We start from the raw sequence: 11,770 nt of genomic DNA on the forward strand, positions 1-11,770 counted from the left end.
CCCATTTGTAAGACAGGCTTGCTTTTTTTCTTGGGTAGTCTCAGGGAATACCCCTAAATTTAGTAGTCCAAATGTCAAACAGGGGGTATTCTTCTGAAGAGGCCTACAGGATTCTGACCCAGTCGGATGAGGAATGGGAACCCTCATCTGACGAATCTAGCGGGTCAGAATATGAACCTGTAGAAAGCAGTGGCAGTCTGACCCAAAGTTCGGACGAGGAGGTTGAGGTCCCTGATAGCACCAGGCGTACCCGGCCCCGTGTCGCTAGACCACAGGTTATGCAGGATCCGCTTCAAGGGCAGCAGAGTGGGGCTGGCGCTGTCGGATTACGTGGTGAGGCATACACCAGCAGCGCAGCCCTCCCTGGACCTAGTACCAGCACTGCCGTACAACATGGTGAAGTGGCGAGCACCAGAAGGGCAGTTGAAGCTGGTACGGTGGCACGTGCAATAGTTACCCCGTCGCAGCCACCGCACAGACAGGCCCGTAGAGCCCCTAGAGTCCCTGAGGTGCTGGCAAACCCTGATTGGCAGTCCCCAACTTCAGCCGCACCTGTAGTTCCCCCTTTCACCGCCCAGTCTGGAGTTCGGGTTGAGACAGCTCAGATAAGTTCGGCACTGGGATTTTTTGAGCTGTTCTTGACTGCGGAGCTCTTGGACTTAGTCGTGCCAGAAACAAATCGGTATGCCACTCAATTTATAGCCGCCAACCCGGGAAGGGGTACCATCTTTATGTGGACAATTTTTACACAAGTGTGCCCCTCTTCAGGCATTTGGTCCTAGAACAGATTGGCTGCTGTGGCACCGTGCGACCTAGTCGCCGGGGCTTCCCCCAACGGCTTGTTACCACCCGTCTTGCAAGGGGGGAGAGGGCTGCCTTGTGTATCGAAGAACTGCTCGCGGTGAAATGGAGAGACAAGCGTGACGTTTACATGCTCTCCTCCATTCACGCAGACACGACAATACAAATTGAATGGGCAACCAGTGTCATTGAAAAGCCCCTCTCAGTCCACGAATATAATGCGCTCATGGGAGGGGTGGACTTCAATGACCAGATGTTGGCTCCTTATTTAGTTTCCCGACGCACCAGACGCTGGTATAAGAAGGTGTCTGTATATTTGATTCAATTGGCGATGTACAATAGTTTTGTTCTCTACAGTAAGGCTGGGAGAACAGGATCCTTCCTCAAATTTCAGGAAGAGATCATTGCGAACCTCCTGTATCCAGGAGGTTCCGTGGCCCCAACCACCAGTGTAGTGAGCCGTCTACAAGCAGGAGTGGAATAAGGCGTGGAATAAGGCGTGACACCCGCTATTTCTGTCCTGACTGCCCTGACCACCCTGCCCTATGCTTAGGGGAGTGTTTCCGGAAGTACCACACACAGGTACACTTAGCATAGGGATTGCATCTCACAGGACAGGCACACAGGGCTATTAGGGCCCTTTCACTCACAGCTGCTGCAAACCTCTCCTTTCATCTGGGACAAAGTGCATAATGTACTTCGCCACATCTTTGGGCGATTTGCGCTTTGCACATTGTCCCATGGGGAAGGAGAGGTTTGTCCTATAAAAGGTAAAAAAAAAAAAACACCGGTAAGCAAAAAAGTTAACGTTCTATTCAAAAAGTTGAATAAAGTTTATATGTTCCGTTCAAATGTTATTATAAAGTTAATAAATTTATTGCGTTGCAGCCTGGTTTTTTCTTTTTTGTTTTGTTTTTTTTACCTTCCAGGTGGACCAACTGATCGATTAGCTGCAGCACTGATGTGCATTCTGACAGAAGCATTGCGCTGCTGTCAGATTACACAAAAGTCGGTGTATGCGGCGCTGCAAGACGAGATTTCTCCTCTGCAGTAAAAGATACGTTTGCCGAGGCATATGAGCTGAGGGGGCGGCGGTGTTCATATGCTTTGGCAAACACTTTGTATATAAAAAAATAATAATAATCCCGGCAATGATTTATTCATCCACATCGATTGATGTAAATGGAGAAATAGGGTTTGCCAGGGCATACGGGCTAAGTGGGTATGGATGTTGGGCGGAGCTCCTATGTCCTGGCAGACGCCTTTCCCCTCCCTTTTTTTTTTTGGCAGAGATTTTTTCATCCACATTGATCGATGCGAATGAAGAAATCTGTGCTGTTCATTTTTTCTTTAAGCCCAGAGGCTGAACGGAAAAAATAAATCTCATTACCCGTATGCTCAATATAAGGAGAATAGCAGAAACTCCTAATGCTGGCCATACATGTAATGATTGTGGAGACCCTCAAATGCCAGGGCAGTGCAAACACCCCACAAATGACCCCATTTTGGAAAGAAGACACCCCAAGGTATTCGCTGAGGGGCATATTGAGTCCATGAAAGATTGAAATTTTTGTCCCAAGTTAACGGAAAGGGAGACTTTGTGAGAAAAAACAAAAAAAAATCAATTTCCGCTAACTTGTGCCAAAAAAAAAAAAAATTCTATGAACTCGCCATGCCCCTCATTTAATACCTTGGGGTGTCTTCTTTCCAAAATGTGTGGGGTATTTATACTGCCCTGGCATTTTAGGGGCCCTAAAGCGTGAGAAGAAATCTGGAATCCAAATGTCTAAAAATGCCCTCCTAAAAGGAATGTGGGCCCCTTTGCGCATCTAGGCTGCAAAAAAGTGTCACACATGTGGTATCGCTGTACTCAGCAGAAGTTGGGGAATGTGTTTTGGGGTGTCATTTTACATATACCCATGCTGGGTGAGAGAAATATCTTGGTCAAATGCCAACTTTGTATAAAAAAATGGGAAAAGTTGTATTTTGCTGAGATATTTCTCTCACCTAGCATGGGTATATGTAAAAAGACACCCCAAAACACATTGCCCTACTTCTTATGAGTACGGCGATACCAGATGTGTGACACTTTTTTGCAGCCTAGGTGGGCAAATGGGCCCACATTCCAAAGAGCACCTTTCGGATTTCACAGGACATTTTTTACACATTTTGATTTCAAACTACTTCTCACACATTAGGGCCCCTAAAAGGCCAGGGCAGTATAACTACCCCACAAGTGACCCCATTTTGGAAAGAAGACACCCCAAGGTATTCCGTGAGGGGCATGGCGAGTTCCTAGCATTTTTTATTTTTTGTCACAAGTTAGCGGAAAATGATGATTTTTATCTTTTTCTTACAAAGTCTCATATTCCACTAACTTGTGACAAAAAAGAAAAAAACTTCCATGAACTCACTATGCCCATCAAGAAATACCTTGGGGTGTCTTCTTGTCAAAATGGGGTCACTTGTGGGGTAGTTATACTGCCCTGGCATTCTAGGGGCCCTAATGTGTGAGAAGTAGTTTGAAATCAAAATGTGTAAAAAATGCCCTGTGAAATCCGAAAGGTGCTCTTTGGAATGTGGGCCCATTTGCCCACCTAGGCTGCAAAAAAATGTCACACATCTGGTATCGCCGTACTCAGGAGAAGTTGGGCAATGTGTTTTGGGGTGTCATTTTACATATACCCATGCTGGGTGAGAGAAATATCTCGGCAAAAGACAACTTTTCAATTTTTTTTATACAAAGTTGGCATTTGACCGAGATATTTCTCTCACCCAGCATGGGTATATGTAAAATGACACCCCAAAACACATTGCCCAACTTCTCCTGAGTACGGCGATACCAGATGTGTGACACTTTTTTGCAGCCTAGGTGGGCAAAGGGGCCCACATTCCAAAGAGCACCTTTCGGATTTCACAGGGCATTTTTTACACATTTTGATTTCAAACTACTTCTCACACATTAGGGCCCCTAGAATGCCAGGGCAGTATAACTACCCCACAAGTGACCCCATTTTGGAAAGAAGACACCCCAAGGTATTTCTTGATGGGCATAGTGAGTTCATGGAAGTTTTTATTTTTTGTCAAAAGTTAGTGGAATATGAGACTTTGTAAGAAAAAAAAAAATCATAATTTTCCGCTAACTTGTGACAAAAAATAAAAAGTTCTATGAACTCACTATGCCCATCAGCGAATACCTTAGGGTGTCTACTTTCCGAAATGGGGTCATTTGTGGGGTTTTTCTACTGTCTGGGCATTGTAGAACCTCAGGAAACATGACAGGTGCTCAGAAAGTCAGAGCTGCTTCAAAAAGCGGAAATTCACATTTTTGTACCATAGTTTGTAAACACTATAACTTTTACCCAAACCATTTTTTTTTTTTTACCCAAACATTTTTTTTTTATCAAAGACATGTAGAACAATAAATTTAGAGAAAAATTAATGGATGTCGTTTAATTTACAACTGAAAGTGAAAAATTTCATTTTTTTGCAAAAAAATCTGTAAATTTCGATTAATAACAAAAAAAGTTAAAATGTCAGCAGCAATAAAATACCACCAAATGAAAGCTCTATTAGTGAGAAGAAAAGGAGGTAAAATTCATTTGGGTGGTAAGTTGCATGACCGAGCAATAAACGGTGAAAGTAGTGTAGTGCAGAAGTGTAAAAAGTGGCCTGGTCATTAAGGGGGTTTAAGCTAGGGGAGCTGAGGTGGTTAAGGAACGCTTCCCGGCAATCAGCTTCTCCTCAGAGCATTTAAAGTGTAACTGTCATTCTTTTTTTTTTTTTTTTGTAATGTGTAGGGGCAGTGATACTGACCATTTTTGGAATATACTTTAATTACTGAAATTGTACATTTCTATTAGAAAAATAGCTCTAAAGTGGTTCATTTTGAGCCTTAGCAACACTCCTCTGTCTTCTGTTTACATAACACAGTCAGTGTTGAGTAAGTCTCCACGGTTATGTAAACAGAAAGCAGAGGAGCGTTGCTAAGGCTCAAAACAGGCCAATTTAGAGCTATTTTTCTAATAGAAATGTATAATTTCAGTAATTAAAGTATATTACAAGAATGGTCAGTATCACTGCCCCTATACATTACAAAAAAATAAATAAAAGAATGACTGTAACACTTGTAAATGTGCCCTTTATGTCCCTTAACACGGGACAATTTAACGGGCGATTGTCGGGAAGCATTCCTTCCTGGCAAGCGCCTGCAAGTCAGTGGTGGAGACTGCTGCTATTATATGCAGCGATCTCCTCCACAGTATGGGGAGGGGAGATGCTAATGCCATCACACATCCCCATACAGAATTATTGTTTGCTGGCAGCAGAGTTCTGTTTAGACGGCACGATCTGCTGCCGGCAAACAGCGATTTAGGTGACCATATGAAAGATTTGATTACCCGATGAAAGAGCGTTTTGCTCGTTCATCAGGTAATCGACAGCGCCTTTATTCCTGCCAGATAATTACTAACGAGCATTCCTATGAGCACGCGTTAGTTATTATCTGGTGGATTCTCAGCCTATGTAAAGGACATTTAAAGAGACATACCCAGATAGAGGTCTTGTGGGTGAAATAATACTGGGGTCTCTAAATAAAATAGTTACACACATTCAGACATTTCTCTTGTAATGTAAACCAGAGAAATGTATCACTGGGAACCTCTAGAAACATATGCTGTATCCACATACTTGTCAATGATATTAGTGACTCTTTGTATAAGCTTCACCTATGCAGATTAATTTACAATTCGCTTTAGTGCTTTGTATCACCATAAAAAAAAAACAGTATCACACCTGTCCACAGATTTTGTCTGATATTGCAGCTCCATTAAAGTGAATGGAGCTGAGCAGCAGTATCACACACCACCGGAGGACAGCTGCAGGTAAGGGAAAAAAAATGGAAATTGGTTAAAGGTTTACAGAAAATGAATTTGAGATTATTCAAATGGCTTAAAGAAGTTGTCCCATTATAAATTCTTATGCCATATACTGTCTGATTGGGCCCCTGACCCCTCATGTTGACTGGGGCCCATGTTCCCCTCACTTTGATGCAGTAGTGATCAAGCATGCACTCATGGGCTCTATAGGACTGCTGGAGATGGCCAAGTGCTTGGGGAACATTGGATCCATGTTCTTGTGATTGGTGGGGTCCCCAGTGATTGAACCATTGCTGATCAGACACATCCCCTGTCCTGTGGATACTTAGAGAATCCCTATAAAAGGCTTTGAAAATGTAAAAGTTTCTGAAGAAAATAGTTTTCTTTTACATTTTTATTAATTTCTGCATATTCCTACCTTAAGTAGACACAGCCATGGGTGGCATAAGAACTTTGTGGTACAGTGCTTCCACAAATAGACATATATATCTCAAATCCCTCTTAGATGTGATAACAAACCCATGTGCAGTCTATCCACTCTGGAATGGCTACCATTTCCTTAATGATCTGCAAAGATAACATCATTTACTTGTAGGTCGAGAAGTTTATGGGTGGTCTAGCACACACTTCAGGATAAATTTACTAATAGGCCTAGTGATCTGACTTACAAGAAATGAACAAAAACATGAAGCAGTAAGTATGTCAACCTCTTTTATCTGAGTAATGATAATAATGACTGCAATTTTCACTACAAACATATATGTTATTCAACGTACCAGAATAAAAAAAGAAATCACATTGCACATAACCAAGATTTCCAACATAAAACATCTAGATTAGAGCTAGGATATGAAAAATAACTATAAAAAACAAAGTTATATCATAAATGTTATCAGCTTTGTCATAAAATGGTTAATAGTCCGTTAACTTCTATATCACAGAACGGCACTCGATAAAAAGGACCTAAAGGCCCCATGAAATTTATTAACTGATCCTATGTGTTGATAGACTCATTTTACAAACTAGAACTTTTCATTTACCCATCTTCTCATACTTCAACTATTGGTTCTTCTGCAGGCCCTAACAAAAATTTCTGGCTAAAAATACCGTAATGTGCTGGCTAGAGTGACTTTTCTATTACTGCAGAACTTTTGATAAGTCATATTGATATATCAAAGGTTTTGATCGATGGGGGTCTGAGGAGAGAGTTGCAGGAGATAGGCTCTAAAGAAAGTCTATGGGACCATCTCAATCCCATCTCCCACAGTAAGGAGAGAGTGTGAACTATGTGAGCGCTTCTCTCTCCTCGTTCTTGAGATTGGTGGGGGGGTCAGCACTTGGGCCCCCAATGGCCAAACCTTTGATATGTCTATATGTAATAAATGTTTTTTGAAAGCTCAGTGACACCTTAAATTGAGTAAAATCACTTCCAAGACAAACCTTCTGATGTCAAAGAAATGTAGTCAGATGTCCTCTGGATCACATATTGGGTAAAAACAATGGAAACCCATTCTCACATGGGCATATGCCATTGCTACAATAATCGTAGGTGGACAATAGGAGGCTAGTCATTTCACCTATACTGATGAAATAGAACTTGTAGGGATAAGGCTGGTCTGATGAATGCTTTCAATTTCTGAGGTATTTTAAATGTGATGGCAATGGTTATTGTCAGCAGTAAAGTGGTCATGCTTACCATTGTATAGGACTGCCAAAAAAATCACATCTTACAGTAGCTGCCATATGTCGGGTTAAGCTTTTTGCTAGAATCAATGAAAATAATTTCATTAGGGAAAAGTTTGGTCTCCTATATCACAACCCACATACACTGTACACTATAAAAAGGCCATAGGTTTGTTTTGTCTACTGGATTATAGGCTGAAATGTATAAACTATATATAATTATAATATATACACTATAAATATATATATATAGAGAGAGAGAAAGTAGATTGCTATAGTAAATTATGCAACTTGATAAAACTGCATATTAATGTGTTAATGCTCTTTGCCCCCTCCCTCCACACACATATACACACATAGTGTATAGAAATCCAATCACAAGGAATTTAGATACGTACTCAAATGTATTTCACAGACAAAACATTCAGGGCAGATCAAAAGTATCTGAACAATTTCATTAAACCTTATAATTTTTACTATGCAATCTCAGAAACAAGCATCCGTCATCTCTAAACAGGAAATTATGACCACTGAGAAACATTTCATCTCATCTAAATTGTTCATTAGATGCCACCCACAGGACTGTAAATCTCATTTCCCTTTTCCTGCCAGGCTCCAGGATGACCCAACAGTACGTGCCAGTTCACATGCATAACAGATCACAGGAGCGTGGCACTTGCTTGAAACATCACAAAGCAATGTGGAAGTGATAAGATGTAGAACACTGTCAAGCCTTTGGAAGCCTCGATGAAAAATCTCTACAGTATAATCAAATATTATAATATAATTAGCAGAAGGACCCGGCTTCGCACAGGTATATTTCATCTATTTCATTTAATGTTTGTGTGTGTTGTTAAAAGATATCGACAGTATCCCCCATAACAGTGACATCTACAGCACCCTGCCTCCTTAACAGTGAACACAGTCCCCCAACCCTTAATTGACCCCCCCCCACAGTGCCCCATCTCTTTAAAATGGGACCTCCACAGCAGACCATCCCCTTAACTTTGACCTTCACAGCACCCCGCCCCTTTAACAGTGAGTTTCACAGCACCCCACTCCCTTGACAGTGACCTCCTCAGGGGCCCGCCCCCTTAACAGTGACCTATACAGCACCTCGCCCCTTAACACTGACTTCCATAGGGGACCGTCCCCTTATCTGTGACCTCGACTGTTCCCTGCCCCCTTAACAGAGACCTCCACAGCACCCGCCCCTTTACCAGTGACTGCCACAGTACCCCACTCCCTTAACAGTGACCTCACAGTACCCTGCCCCCTTAACAGTGACCACCGCAGTGTCCGCCCCTTTGACATTGACCCCCACAGCGGCCTGCCCCCTTAACAGTGACCTCCACAGTCCCCGCCCCTTTAACAGTGAGTTCCACAGCAGCTGCCCTTTTAATAGTGGCCCCTGCCCCCTTAACAGTGACCTCCACAGCACCCTGCCCCTTTAAGGCTAGGGCTACACGACGACATGTGTTGCGCGTCATTTTGTCGCACCAATGTCTCGCAGTTCTTTTTATAATGATAGGCTATGGTGTTGCACTGCGACATGCGACATGCTGCGACTGCGACTCGACAGTCGCAAAAAATCCATCCAAGATGGATTTTTCTGTGACTGTCGCATCACAGTTGCAGCATGTTGCAGTTCAACGCCATAGGCATAGACTATCAATGTCGCAGTGTGGTTTAAGTGTATTGAGCTTCATAATCCATTCAATTTCACGTTTTTTTAAAACCATAGCCCTGTTTCCCCCTTTACAGGACACAGGGATATGGTCGATAACATATTACAATATTTTGTAGTTCTCTCTTGTTGTCTGATAATCTGACAATATACACTTTTTTCCTATATATATTGGCCTATGTCAAGCACACCATATATTTACACATGAGGGCGTTCATGTGATCTGATTTTGAGATCACATGTGTGGTTCGACAATGCGCTCCATGGAGATAGCGGAAGGAACAGCGTTTGTTGCGCATGTTCAGTGTACTAAGCACCACGCCGAAAATCACCTTCTGTACCGAGATCCAAGCTGGCTGTGTCCACACATTTATGTTATTAATTACCGTAAGGCCTCTTGCACACGACCGTATGTTTTTTTTTTGTATTTTGCGGTCCGCAAAAAACGGATCCGCAAAAAATACGGATGACATCCGTGTGCATTCTTTTTTTTGTGAAAAGGAACAGCTGGCCCCTGATAGAACAGTCCTATCCTTTTCCGTTATGCGGACAATTGATAATTATGATATATGAATTACAGAGACACTTATATGAATTTCACTTTTACATTATGACTATATGGATGATTTATTATATATAATTAAGTATACTATAATATCAAGTTTTTTTTTATATTAATCATGTTTATTTATGTTTATTACACTTAATCATGTTAATTGATGTGTTACATTGTGTTACATTGTGAACCCTATTTCTATGCACTGAGCACCTATGTACAATGTCACTGCTTGAGAAAGGTCCCAGTGAGAGGACCGAAACGTTGCTGTTTGGTGATTGAAATACATTCTTTTTGATTTACGCTTAGGAAGTGCTGTGGATTTTTTTCTTTTGTATCTATCTATCTATCTATCTATCTATCTATCTATCTATCTTTCTAATCTATCCATCTGTAACTCCGGTAGTCTTCCCCTCTGTCAGAACAGACTACTGAATTTGCCTGTCGCAGATGTGAACCTACCCTAAAGAAAAAGAACTCCCCAACTTTTGAAAAGCACAAAGAGTGACAATATGAGTGGTAAATTTTTTCGTACTAGGCCACACCAATAACTCTTCCCAAAACATACACACCCAAACCCACCCAGTTCCATAAAGGCCTAAACGTAGTAATTATTCCTCCTTTATGCCACCACACAGTAGTTATGCCCAAATTCTGCCCCTCACAGTAGCAATGCTCACATTGTGCCCCTTTCACAGTAGTTATGCCCAGAAGTGCCCCTTTCACAGTAGTTATGCCCACATTGTGCCCCCTTAATAGTAGTTTTGTCCACATGTACCCCCTCACAGTAGTCATGCCAAGATGTGCCCCCTTTTAGGTAGTTATGCCTGAATATGTACCCCCTTTACAGTAATTATGCCCAGATGTGCTCCTTTCACAGTAATGCCCACATGTGCCCCTTCACAGTAGTTATGCCCAGATGAGCTCCCTTCTCGGTAGTTATGCCCACATGTGCACCCTTCACAATAGTTATGCCCACATGTGCACCTGCACAGTAGTTATGCCCAGGTATGTGCCCCCTTCACAGTACTTATGCCAAGATGTGTTCCCTTCACAGTAGTTATAGCAGATGTGCCTCCTTCACAATAGCGCGATGTGTGACAGATATTGTGCTACTGCTGGGGAGTGGCGGCAGCTGAGCTGAATGTTGAAGCAGGGAGTGGATGGCTCCCTGATTTTGTATTACAGACAACTGTCTCTGCGTCCTATGGATGATTGAGAGCGAGACATACTTCAGCTGATCTGGGACCTCAGGACAGACACGGAAATCCGGGACTGTCCCGCTGGATCCGGGATGGTTGGGAGGTATGCCTTGATTTTTAACCTCACCATCACCAGCTTATCTAATAAGAAAGTGTGTGTATTTTTTATGTTGTCGGTTTGCTGACCGAATTGGCTATCATTTTGTTTCCACCCCACAACTCACTTTTCCTTGCACATTTTTGACGGCTCTTTTTCATATAATCTACAAAGAAGGACCAGAATGGAGCCTCTGATGCAGATGTGAACAAACGTCGGTCAAACGCCATGTTCAATGTGACAGGTTCCCTGTAAATGCAACTTAAAACTTTCAGAAAGTTTCTGACTTTTGACTTACAAGTGTGGGCTTAGTAATTAGTACTGTTCATGCTTTTATGTAGGTAAATTCGGGGAATTCTATCCGTAATCAGCATTAGAAATATAGAGCATGCATTGAAAGTCATACATAGGGCATATTGACCATGGATAACCCCCTGGGTTATATAAAGAACTGCACTTCAAAGGTATTTGGGGCCAGTGCTAATAATGCATCTAAATGTTACATTCCAGTGCTAACCCTGTGACCCGCTTGTGACACACAGTTCCCAGAGGTGAGGAGGTGACCGGCCACTTAACACTTTGTCAAATGAACTCCTGACCTCCCTTAACAGCTACTTAATGATAGGTTTAATCTTCCTGCCCACCAATTATGTGAGCCCAGCTATCACATTGAACTAGAGAACACAGCAGGGGGCCATTTACAAAGAGGAAAGGGAACGGATGGGAAAGTTTTCTCACTTAGAGACCTTCTTTAGCACTATTAAGAAAGACTTTGCCATGCCTATATTCTTACAGTATGCCTTGAAACCAAGCCAACGCCTATGGCATATAGTAGCAAAGTAGCTTAATACTGACCAAGTTGGAAAT

This window comes from Bufo bufo, chromosome 1 (genome assembly GCF_905171765.1).
Source record: "Bufo bufo chromosome 1, aBufBuf1.1, whole genome shotgun sequence".
In the NCBI taxonomy this organism is placed as follows: Eukaryota; Metazoa; Chordata; class Amphibia; order Anura; family Bufonidae; genus Bufo; species Bufo bufo.